Consider the following 13,557-nt stretch of genomic DNA (forward strand, 5'->3'; position numbering starts at 1 on the left):
TGAGATTAAAGTTATTATATTATATTATATTATATAAAACTTTATTAATCCCTCAGGAGGATTCCACCGGGGGTTTCACACAACTGAATAAACATCAAACAGAAAACTGATTAAACAGAAGTGTGAGATGGTCGAGAATTTATGCCAGTGTCCAGTTATATTTTAGATAGCAAGGAGCAGACGGCAAAGTTTCACTCCACCGAGAGAGCTTGTGACGTAATTCTGAAGGCTAGACCGTCCAATTTCACAGTCGCTCATTTCCGGTCTACCCGGCATTTGGATGACCCGGCCCACAGACCGCGAAGGCCAGGTCCTCAGGTGGACGCAGCCTCTGAATTTGGACACCCCCACTGTTTTGGGCCGGACAATAATAACGGTGTCAAATACAAGTTTTTTTGTATATATATATATATGTATATGTATACCACTGCCCCCCCGGAGTGCTTTTGAATATCTCCCTAATTCTAAGGTGTCAAGGTTGGCAAGTATGACAGGACTTCAGAAACAAATGGGTGACATCGCAGTAGCTCTGTCCATTATTTATACAGTCTATCGCAGCGAATCCAAACTCATGCTTTGTGAAGACCTAAAAGTCTGAAATTAAGCTAAACTTGTCTAATACTAGTCCCAGTTATTACAGTAAGTCTAAATTGAAAAAGCAACTCTGCTACTAACTCAGTTATAGACACTAACTGTGCTATTGATCAGTTTTATGCCCTGGAAGTTACAGCTAGCTGGCCAACTCATCAACTGTTGAAAGTAAAAGTTGCCACAGCTTTGCTTTGCTTTAGAGCTTTGACTGATGCATGAAATCTTTATGGTTTGAAATTTTTAGTTAGTGTCACTGATCACATTAGCTGGTATTTTGGCAGTTTAGCTAGCTAGCATTTGTACTCTGATATGATTTTTGCTAGTAACATAGGCGGTAAAAACATGAACGTAGCCTCTGGATCAGAAAAAGGAGATCAATGCAGAAATTAAGTCATGCTCATTCTCAACAACTGACAATGAGAAGCCAGTTACTTAAGATATCACCGATGACGATAAGCTAGTTTTGACCTAGTTATGCTACAAGAATCTTTTGATGGTTTGTTTATACGTGAGATGAATAAGATAATCTTGTCCACTCCATTATCAAAGAGTTTTCTAGTTGAGATAGATAGATAGCAATTTGACGTCTGGAAATGGTTAACAGGGAAGCTAGCTTTAGCTAATGTTAGCCAGAAGAAAGACAGTTCGGGCCAGTGGTTCCCTAACTTTTTTTGCTGGGCCTCCCTTTGTTTTACAAGAAAAATGTTTGCGCGCGCCCCCCTGTGCGCGCACACGCACAAATGCATCCTCCAACCACACACACCCATATTTTGCTCCATTGCGGTTTATTTCACACCTCAAACATTTAGTAAACAATTAAGCAAATACAAGTAATCTGCAATAAATAACAGGTAGTAAGGAAATAAACTACTAACTCTTTTACGCTACGTCCGCACGGGTATTTTTGAAAATGCAGCTGTTTCGTCCACACGTAAACGGCGTTTCGAATCACCGAAAACTGAGATTTTTTAAAACTCCGTTTACGTGTGGACGAGGAATACAGAGTTCGTCACACAACGTCAAAGGTACGTGCCTTTTCAAGCAATAACGTCACGCTGTGCACCACGTTATTGCTTACATGAGATGAATTGCAGAATGGCAGATAGTCAGATTAACAGTATTTTGTCTCTATCTTCAGTTTTTACACGCTTACATATACACATGCAGTTACTGTCCCTCTATTTAGAAAGGCAGAGATGTCATGGTGTATTTTACATGTAGTTATTTTTTTCCTGTGTAATAATATTCAACATAGCTATCAATACATTTTTCAAAAGATGCCACTCTGTGCAAAATGGGTTCAAAAACATAAACAACTGTGGGATACTGTCTGTCCGTGATTTGAACCGAGGGAACAAACTGTGGCAGGATCAGTCTGATATTATTTGTATCCCACTGTAACTTTACTGTATGAAGAGCTAACATCTCCAAAATGTCAGGAGTAGTTAATCATTACAACAACTGTTTGTGAACTAAAAATCAAGAATGTGGGATACTGTTTGTCCGTGATTTGAAGAGCCCAACATGTGCTCCCGACGAAGGGAAAACCAATTCTGCAGGGGAGTCCTACCTTGGCACTTGTGCAGGTGAAACCAAAGGGAAGATATGCTTCACCATATTTTCTAGTCTTTGGCTTAGAATGAAGTTGGTTTGGAAACATGTTCAGCGATGCTTCATCTCCTGCTTTGCGTTTGTGTGGGCGCCCCGTGCTAGCAGTATTCAAGCGTTGTTTTTTTTCCCCCTTTCATCCCGCGCCCCACCCCCCATGCAATGGCTCTGCGCCACCCCTAGGGGGCGGGCCCCACACTTTGGGAAGGTCTGGTTTGGGCTAAGATTTAATCCCTGTAACACAGTGCTGTCCCTGAACTGAAAACCATGTTAATTAGTTGCATTTGCCAACAAAGACTTTATTAAATCATACTGGTTTTCCTTTGGTTAATGTTAGCCAATGTTAGCTTGTCGGTCTCACATCCTTCAGACAGCAATCAGCTAACATCCTCTTAGCCATTATTTAAGTTGCATGTGAGCATCTGTTCAGATATGGAACGCCAGGACTGCCATAATGAATTAATTAAATACACCATTAAATAATTAATTAAATGTGTCAATAATTAATTAAAATTGGAATTAATTAATTAAATAAATAGTTATGACACATGTAATTAATTAATTATTGACACATTTAATTAATTATTGACACATTTAATTAATTATTTATGTATTTCACATTTTATTAATTATTGACACATTTAATTAATTAATTATTGACACATTTAATTAATTATTTATGTATTTCACATTTTAATTAATTATTGACACATTTAATTAATTATTGACACATTTAATTAATTATTTAATGGTGTATTTAATTAATTCATTATGGCAGTCCTGGCGTTCCATATTCAGATACCAACATTAAAGAATTTGTAGTAATTATCAGTGGCGTGTCCAGCGGGGTGGCTTGGGGGGGCACAGGCCAGCCCCCCAACCAGACTGGCCACCCCAGGTGCCACCCCAAAAGCAAAACAATAAATTTCAATCAAATATCAAATGTCCGATTATGTTTTCACGGTGAAGCTCAGATATCCGAGTGTAAGTGAATGCAGCATCGGCTTCTGCTGTGCATCACGTTAGCAAAGGTAGGAGAGCCAAGCACGAAAGACGGCACTACAGGAAACAATTTTTCGGTGAAAGAAAATGAGGACAGAATAAATGTCCCGGTAAGTAATATTAAGTTTGTTGAGTTTAGTAAACTTCGGTGAAATTAGAATACCAAGGAAAAAAATAACACTTAAAGAATTATTGCAGCCGTCGAATATTTCAGACAGTATGCTACTGAGGGCAGCTAACATAAGAGTTATGAGTTATAAGATATAGTCTAAGTCGTAACATTGCTGTATGGAGCTGCAGATTTGGTTGCAGGTTAACATAGCTGGACTGGCCATCGGGCATACCGGGCATATGCCTGGTGACTTATTTTTTATTTTTTTTGTAATGGCATGAACAATGAGAGGTGGTGGATTGGCCAGATGCAGGTCCACAGAGGCCAGCAGGTGGATGAGGGAAGGGGAGGCAGGAGGAGAGACCCGAAGCAGCCGCCGGTCCGAGTATCAGGTGAACTGAACTTCAGGTAAGAAGTTATGACCTGCAGTCTATCTGGGTCAGATATAAACCAAGTTTAGGTGTAGTTTATTTTCATTGTGCTGACTTTTTACCCTCAGTTGCAATAACTCGTACTGCGTGCTAGCCAGCTTGACGGAGTTTTTATACAGCTGGGTGGGTGCTATGATGTTACTGATAGTGAACTTTATTTTATTCATAAGGTTAGTTAGCAGAGTTGCCAACGGCTCCTTAAAAAATGGAATGGTCCCTCAATCAGAGAAAATATTACACGTTTCGTATTGAGCTGAGAAGAGACGCAGTTTGTCCCGGACTTTCGCTATAATGAAAAAAGACACAAAGCTGGAGTTATTCTGTCTTTGCTGCACAGCTGCCTCTTCTTCTCTCATCCTCTCACCCTCCCTCTCCTGTTTCTACTTCAATCATGAAATTGATCAATGATCAGCTGATCGGCTTTTCTCTCTTGTTTATTTATCGCCCACTTTGCGCCAGAAAGAGGAAACCAGCAGATGTCGCACTAAACAACAGCTGCATGTTTAAGCTTGATCGGCTGTTGTTAGAATTTATTTAATATTAATTTCTAGTATCAGCTGATGTTTGCTGGAGCCACAGCTGTAAATCTGATATGTGGTGAGAGGGAAACATGAGGATGAAACCAGGAGATGTCCTTACTGAATCATCAGAGCTGAACAGGTGATGGAGAAACAGTTTTACCTTTTAGGTGACATGAATGAGTTGAAGGGAAGTTATGAACTGTTTCTGGGAAATAACACCAGGATCCTTTTTCTACGTAGCTGACAGCTGGTAACTGTGCAGGGGCGGGTCTAGGAAAGTTTTGCCAGGGGGACAGGTAGGGCATTAACAGGGAGAGGGGGGCACAAAGAAATACTTTTCTTTCTTATTCTCATTTAAAATATCTAGCTTTTATTAAATAATTATCTAAATCTTACAACCAAAGTTTTTATCTGACGTAAAATGTATAGAAATCATACATATACCAACAAGACAGTGTACATATGGAAAAGATATATATAAATTTTATAAAGTTTGTATCTGTCTTGTGTGAAACTTGTATGAAAAGCATACAAGAGTAAAAACAGATATAAGATCCCTTGAAAAATTATATAATGAAACTTGTATGTTTTGGATACTTACTAAAACAATATATGAAAGTAATGAGAAAGTGGCCACTTTCATGAGTAAATCATGTAAGTTTTTACTATTTCTTTTCCATATGGGACTGTCACAACAGCATTTGTTTTCATTCAAAGTCTTTATGGCTTTAATACCTGGTGGGTCGGTCTGTAGTCAAAATGCCCGATTTTCTGTCCCGGTCCAGCCCTGCAGGTTAATACTGGCAGTGTCACCATGCCAGCTGACTGTATTTCATCATCAGCCAGTGTTGTTCTTTATCAATATTACCAAAGTTTACCATAAGGCAGCATATAAAGTATTTACTTGCTTTCAGGTTTTATTCAAATGTTAGTCTTTTCAGTTGTTTCCCCACTTTTTTCCTGTTTCAAAATCAAACACCAGTTTGTGAGAAGATTATCTTCTTTTTTTAACAGGCAGATAAAGTTTTGCATTGGCATTGGCTAATTTGTCAATTGTTTGTTACCGATGTTCGTATTTTAATATTCAAAAATGTTTTTGCCCAAAACATATGTGCACTATATGTCAGTAAAAATACTATGTAAATATTGCTGTCCTTGAATGCTGAGTAAACACTGACAAAGCACTGATTGTATCTCTTGTACTTTATCAACGCAGTATCTAAAAACTTTGCACCGTAGTGGTTAAAATCTCATTCTAATAAGAGTTAAAAGCGCATTCGGTTATTAGGTTTACAGGGTTATTGAATTATGGTTAAGGGTTGGTAGAATTGTTTTTAACATTATCTGCCAATTACATCTGCCACCCTTCTCCAAATCTGTGCCCCTACCTGGCCCCCCCAACAAAAATTTTCTAGACAGGCCACTGGTAATTATGTAGCTCCCAAGTGACTTAGAGAATCATAGTAAACATCAAAAAATCATTATAACCTTACAAAGGAGCCCCCGCCATGACAGATAACTGTTGGTTCTTGTTGTTTCTCTTGGTTTTCACATGTCGCTCACTTTAAGTTGAGCTGAATTTGCTTTCTCAGCTGCTAACGTTGTTTTATTTCTATTTTAATCTTTGCTTTTAAATGTTTGTGTTGTTGTATTCAAGGACTCACTCCTTCAGGCACTTGCAGACCGGCCTTCGAGTACCACTCGATATTCACATAATTTTTTCTTATTATTTGGCATGTGGATGGGATTTTCTGTAGAGGCTTTAATATGGCACAGTTGATGTCACACCTCCAAAGAAATCTGAAAGGAGAAATAATGCTGATTGTGGCCGGTTATCGATTTGTAGCGCATTTCATTGATTGGTACAGAATAGTGTTGCAGTGGGGCTCTGACTTTACTACTATTTTACTGTTTTAACTAATGTGTTGTTTTTTTTTAAAAAGGGGGGGAGAGAAGAATGTGTATTTTTCTAACAGTGAATGAAATTTTTCTGTCTCAGAGGCATTCGAGGTTGTTTTTTCTCTGCTTCAGTTTGTTCATTGTTTGTCTCCCGAGTTTGATTTTCAGAGGAAAAACAGAGCACTTCATTGTCAGTTCTTGACATGTCCTTGAATGCGCCACGATAGAGAGTCTGAGAAAGAGAGGTGAGTGATTGTTGGCTGATCTGCCTAACCCAGCTCTAAATATGCTTTATAAAACCATCTGCACCTAAAGCAGCATCATGCTCCTTTAAGACTCATCTGCATTGGTAATGTTCACATGTGACAGGCAGCGTCTTCAGGAACAAATGTTTCCCAGAGAGCACACACACCCGTCTCTGTCAGTAAGTGACATTTTCCATCACAGACGTCTTTTTAACATTAAATCCTAAAATTCAGAAGATGAATCTGAGCCTCAAAGCGGGGCTCCTCTCGCTCAAGTGTTCGCTGACGTCTCACTGAGAGTCTCTGGGTTTAAAGTTTAAACACAGACGTGTGCCTGCCTCGCTTCACTTTCTGCATACTTTAAAGAGAAACTTCACAGGAGACGGATGAAGGTGAGAGGCTGCTGCCACCCAGATTAAACAGAAAGCATTAAAACCAAGTTAAACCAACTCTCTACTCGGGTGTGATGGTTTTAATCTGAGGGTCGGATTTCCAGATAGCTCTGTCTTTGTCAGTTCACCATGCAGGCTTTACACATGCACACACCTGTAGGCTGAAAGAAAGTTTTAATTAGGCCCAAACTTCTAACTTTTTTCAAAAACGGAAACAGGAAGAGAGTTGAGAGTCTTTTTCCAAAGACAATAAGATAAAAAGGCTGCCGCCTTCAAAGAGGAATCGGTTTGATTGAGTGCGTACAACGTGGCCACGAGGGATTTTTACCTTTGTCACCTCCGCCAATACTGAACGGGACCGCCAGACAAACGGTCTATTTGCACAACAGCTCAGTTTACTCCTCCCCGAATGTTTGTGACACGAGCGGGCAGCTCATTAGATCGAGTCTTATTGTTCTCGTGGTGCCGTGTTCCCCACAGAAACCATCTCTCAAACAACTCAGGCTCCTAATAAATCTGTCTGTTACTGCGCGGCCCCCTCCTTAAACTACACATCGGATAATATGAGCAGCAACGGCCCCGTCCCCTTCACAGAAACACGTCACATGACGTCTCTGCAGTGTACCACCACAGATGGTATTTAATTGACTTTGCTTCTAAATCCAAAACATGGAGCCTGCAGTTTCTTGGATGTCCAGTAGGGGTTGGAACCTCAGCTCCACAGATCCATGTCCGTTTGACAAAGTGAAGATTTTCCACTTTTAAACTGTAAAAGAGTTTCACGGATTATGGTTTGGGTAAAATAAAATGGTAGCTGTTTTTCCTGCTTTTCTTTTCCACCTCATTCGGGTTCAGGGTTTAAAAAAACAGAGGCCTGTTCCTTTAAATCTGCAGTTTGAATACAGGCCTGGGTGCTCGCATGGCCCGCTCTCCTCTCACTCATGAATAATAAAAATCTGGGCTGAATTATTAATGCAGATTTTTACACACAATCTGCAGGGGCCATTATCCAGATCTGTGATGGATCTCGTCTAACTCTGACAGATTAGATGGATCCACACTCCGCCTCACAGCGGACCTGCCGCTGTGATTACAAAGAGATAATCTGGTGTCATCCTGATTAGCGCCCAGCAGAAAGGTTAGGATAAGATTTTCCATATGAATGAGACCGCCGTTTGTTTTCTTGCACGCTGAGCGGTGGAAATGTCAGCTCCCCCAACGGACAGATCATCTCCGAGGAGGCGTGGGTGGGGTGGGGGTGTCCGATGTGAGGCCCCACCCCCCTCCATTTGGGAAAGGTCGGGGTTCAGACGCTGCAGCCGAATGAGCACAGAGATATCCACTTATCTTTTGAAAGCCCACAAACGAGGTAATCCTCTTATTTGACACCTGGACCAGACGCTCATTACTTGCAGCACTTTCTGCAGCCGGCCGCTCGGAAATTTGACGTCAGGACGAGTTTCCTTCTGTTTCATTTATACAAAATATGAAGTGGGACGAAGAAAAAGGCTCCGGGCAGGAGCGCCAAACACCTCCTTCACCCGAATAAACTCACATTTAATCTGCACCACATGCTCCTAACATCGGTGGATCATGCTTTAAATATCGCTGTCATCCTAATAAATATAAAAATGCTCTTTCTGAAGTGCTGCTTTGCTAAATTATAACACAAAAGTTCAACAAATCTCTCGCTAAAACTACATCATTAATCAGAAAAACATTTATTTCATGTTCTAAGACCAAACGACACAAACGAATGCTCTTAGTCATAAATCAGATGGTTTTGATTTCTTAGCTCTTCATCAGTTACTTTTTACTCTTTTCTAATGTTCTGTGTTTATATAAAATAATAGTAACAATTAAGATTAGCTGAAATCAGTCTGAGACCAAGCTTTGCTCTACAGCAGGCATCATCCGAGTCCCAGCAGGAGATCTGCATTAGTTTGTTAGATATTTTCTTGAAAACACGTCGAGTTCAACCATTTTCCTTATTTCAGTCTGCATGTGTGGAGATATCAAGTAGTATGTCTTATTTACTGTCAAAATAACTTTGCCTAACGATGCACAAAAGAAAAGAAATGCAAAAGAACATCAGACACATGAAAAACTCAACAGACATCGTTGCAAGGTTTGTTCTGATTTGTGGTGGAGTCAAAACTTTGAACACACCTTCTCATTTAGTCAGTCCGGAAAATTGTTCAGAGGAGACTGTGCGAATCAGGTCTTTATGGTCAAATAGCTGCTAAGAAACCACGACTAAGGAAAAGCAACAAGGAGCAGAGATTCGTTTGGGTCAAGAAACACAAGGAATGGACATTAGACCAGTGGACAGCTGTGCTTTGGTCTGATGAGTCCAAATTTGAGATCTTTGGTTCCACCCACTGTGTGATGCAGAAGATGGTAAATGGCCTGTATTTGTATAGCGCTTTTCTAGTCCCTAAGGACCCCAAAGTGCTTTACACAACCTGTCATCCACACATTCACACACTGGTGATGGCAAGCTACATTGTAGCCACAGCCACCCTGGGGCGCACTGACAGAGGCGAGGCTGCCAGACACTGGCGCCACCAGGCCCTCTGACCACCACCAGTAGGCAACGGGTGAAGTGTCTTGCCCAAAGACACAACGACCGAGACTGTCCAAGCCGGGGCTCGAACCGGCAACCTTCCGATTACAAGGCGAACTCCCAACTCTTGAGCCACGATCGCCCCATGACTGACCATCGGATCGGACTGATTGCCCGTGACCAGAAAAGGTGACTGGATGGTCTACATGCATGGTTCCCACTGTGAAGCACAGAGGAGGAGGTGTGACGCTTTGCTGGTGACACTGTTGGGGTTTTATTCAAAATTGAAGGCACACTGAACCAGCATGGCTACCACAACAACCTGCAGCGACACACCATCACGTCCGGTTTGTGGTTTTCACCCGGACAATGACCCCAAACACACCTCCAGGCTGTGTAAGGGCTATTTGACAAAGGAGAGTGATGGAGTGCTGTACCAGATGGCCTAGCCTCCACAGTTGCCTGACCTAAACCCAGTGGAGATGGTTTGGGATGAGATGGACCGCAGAGTGAAGGCACAAGGGCCACCAAGTGCTCAGCATCTTTGGGAACTCCTTTAAGACTGATGGAAAACCATTTCAGGTGACGACCTCATGAAGCTCAGAGAGAGAATGCCAAGAGTGTGCAAACCAGTAATCAAAGCAAAGGGTGGATATGTTGAAGAATATAAAATATAAAACATAAACATGTTTGTGAAATTTGAATTAAAAAACTTCTAGTGGTGCAACGGATCAAAAATCTCACGGTTTGGATCAGATCACGGTTTTAAGTCACGGATCGGATCAATTTTCGGATCAGCAAAGAAGGAAAGAGACAAAAATTGAACATATAATTATTACTTATTGAAGTATTTTTTGACTGTTAAAAAGATTCAACTCTAGACTCATTCCATGCAATTATTAAAAAAATAATAAAGGGTACAATAAAGGGCAGCATAGGGCTTTGTATCTACCACTCAATTCAATTTTATTTATAAAGCGCCAAATCACAACAACAGCGCTGGCCATAACTATCGCTTGACAGACCCACCACGTGCACCATACACATACTTTTTTTCTTCTTTTTCGAATCTTCGGATCACGTGCGTACCGAACCGTGGAGTGGGATCGGTTCGGATTACGGATCAACCGTGATCCATTGCACCACTAGAATCTACAATGTCAATAGTCACGAAAATAGAGAAAAACCATTAAATGAAATGGTATGTCCAAACTTTTGACCGGTAGTGTACAGCGGTCCCTCGTTTATCGCGGGAGTTACATTGTAAAACTACCGTATTTTCACGACCATAAGGCGCACTTAAAAGTCTTAGATTTTCTTCAAAAAGTACGGCGCGCCCTATAGCGCAGTGCACCCTGTGTGTTGTAAGGAGGACGTAGTAGAGAACACCATGAGAACGCTAAAGGGTGAAGTGTGGGCATTGATCGTATATACCGGACAATCGCACATACCTGTATAAAAGGACAGGTATGTGCATTATGTGGAACATCGTTGTTTTAACAACCCTGAAAATGGCAAAGAGACACGCTTATGAAGCACAGTTTAAACTGAAGGCCATCAGCTATGCGGAGGAACATGGAAATCGAGCAGCGGCGAGAGAATTTAAGATTAAAGAATCGATGGTTCGCAAATGGAGGAAGCCAGAAAACAAGCTCTGTCAGGTTAAGAAGACGCAGCTGAGTTTCCGTGGACATAAGGCGAGGTGGCCCGAGTTGGAGGAAAGACTCGAGTGGTGGATCATCGAGCAAAGAAAGAGCGGGAGAAGCGTTTCGACGGTCACCATTCGGCTAAAAGCGGTTTCACTAGCTGAAGAGATGAACATTTCCAAGGAGGTCCGTCTTGGTGCTTTCGTTTTATGAAACGGTGCCATTTTTCCATCCAGATCAGGACTACGGTAGCGCAGCAACTTCCAGCGGATTATAAGGAAAAGCTGGCCATCTTCCGCTCCTACTGCAGCAAACACATCGGCGACAAAAACATCCAGCCCAGCCACATCACAAACATGGACGAGGTCCCGCTCACTTTTGACATCCCGGTGAGTCACGCTGTGGAGAAGAAGGGGACCAGCACGGTAGCGATACGCACAACGGGGTATGAAAAGTCTTCTTTTACTGTTGTGCTTGGCTGCCATGCTAATGGACAGAAACTGCCGCCTATGGTGATTTTTAAGCGAAAGACTTTGCCTAAAGAGAAGTTTCCAGCAGAAATCATCATTAAGGCAAATGAAAAGGGCTGGATGGATGAGGAAATGATGAAAGAGTGGCTGAGGGAGGTGTATGTAAGGAGACCAGGTGGTTTTTTCCACGCATCACCATCACTCTTAATCTGTGACTCTATGCGTGCCCATCTCACAGCCGATGTGAAAAAACTAGTGAAACAAATGAACTGTGAGCTTGCTGTCATTCCGGGAGGCCTGACAAAGGAACTCCAACCGCTGGGCATCGGTGTGAACCGCCCGTTCAAAGTAAGGCTGCGAGCGGCCTGGGAGCGATGGATGACCGATGGAGACCACAGTTTCACCAAGAGTGGAAGGCAGCGCCGGGCGAGTTACACCACAATTTGCCAGTGGATTGTAGATGCTTGGGCTAACATGTCTGCTCGAGCTTTCGCAAAAGCCGGCATCATTTCCGAGGAGCCGCACGGCACGGAAAGTGACTCTGACAGTGAAGAAAGTGAACTTGGCATGTTTGATGGAGATTTAGCGCAGCTGTTCAATTCAGACACAGAGGATGAGGACTTCGATGGGTTTGATTGATGATAAAAATGTGAGTACCAAACTTTGTTTTGCTCCTGCTTTATTTTTAAATACGCACACTTGTATGCTTGTGTGTTGTTGATGATGACGATTACTGGTAATAGAAATGTGAGTAAGGTACCGAACTCAGGTTTGCTCCCGCTTTATTTTTAAATACGCATACGGTACTTGTATGCGCCCTATAATCCAGTGCGCCTTATGTGTGTGTTAAATACAGTAATGGCACACATAACTGAGACTGCACCTTTTAGTACAGTGCGTCTTATGGTCGTGAAAATACGGTAACCCGCGATAGGTGAAATCCATGAAGTAGCCAACTGTATTTTTTACAATTATTATAGATGTTGTAAAACCCCTCACTACACACTTAATACACTTTTCTCAGGCATGAACATTTTCACACTTTTCTCTCATGTTTAAACACTTTCAAAATTCTAACCTTGGTAGAAAAATAAATCCAGTATTATAGAATCAAAGGCACCTGCGGTTGCCTTTGATGGTGCAAAACCTTTCGTCGACATTGTTGTGTTTGTTGGGGAGAAAACTTAAAAAATACAGTGCAGCACTTCAGTCACACTGCTAGCGATCAAAGATTTATGTAAATTTGACAAGCTGAACACATTCTGTGATGTACAAGAGACGTGGCACAAGATTGATTGACAATGGTCTACAGCCAATCAGGACGCAGAACAAAATGTGCTAACCCCCCCCCCCCTCCAAAAGAAACCATGCAAAATTGCACACAATTCTCTTACAGACCTGCCATGTCATTTCCTAATGCTATATATTACACCTGGGTGTTTTCAGTAGTAATAACAAGCTGTAACTAGGCTAACACAAGCCCAAAACAGATTAAACCTCATCAAAGTAATATAAAGATAACTGTAATGTCTGCAAGCATGAAACAAAGAGATAAAACCATTACCCATGGGTCCCCACAAACATAATAGAATACTTTGGTATTCAGAGGAGTTTATAAAAAGCCCAAATAATGATTCCTCCACGACCGTGCTAACAGTTCATTTGCTGTATTTGGTTTTGCCCAAATCTGGTTTTGTGGATTATGGTCAAACATCTCCGCTTTGGTCTTGTCTTTCTCTTGGTTTGTTTGGATGGGGCTTTGCAAACTTTGTCTGTGCTGCCATGTTCTTTTTAGAGAGAAGAGGCTTTCTCCTGGAAACCCTTCTAAACATGTTCAGTCTTTTTCTAATTGTATCATCATGAACTTTAACCTTTAACAGGCTAACTGAAGCCTGTACTGTCTGAGATGTAGAGCTTGTGGTTTTTGTAGTTTCTCAGATCATTGCATCATTGCAAAGTTCTGGGTAGACGGAACTTTGCATTTTAAACTATGTCATTATTTATTTAACAAAGTATCAGATTACTTTTATGGTGTTTTGATTCATAAAACCTTAGAACTGAGATCATAAGTCTC

Source organism: Maylandia zebra, linkage group LG2 (assembly GCF_041146795.1).
Source record: "Maylandia zebra isolate NMK-2024a linkage group LG2, Mzebra_GT3a, whole genome shotgun sequence".
In the NCBI taxonomy this organism is placed as follows: Eukaryota; Metazoa; Chordata; class Actinopteri; order Cichliformes; family Cichlidae; genus Maylandia; species Maylandia zebra.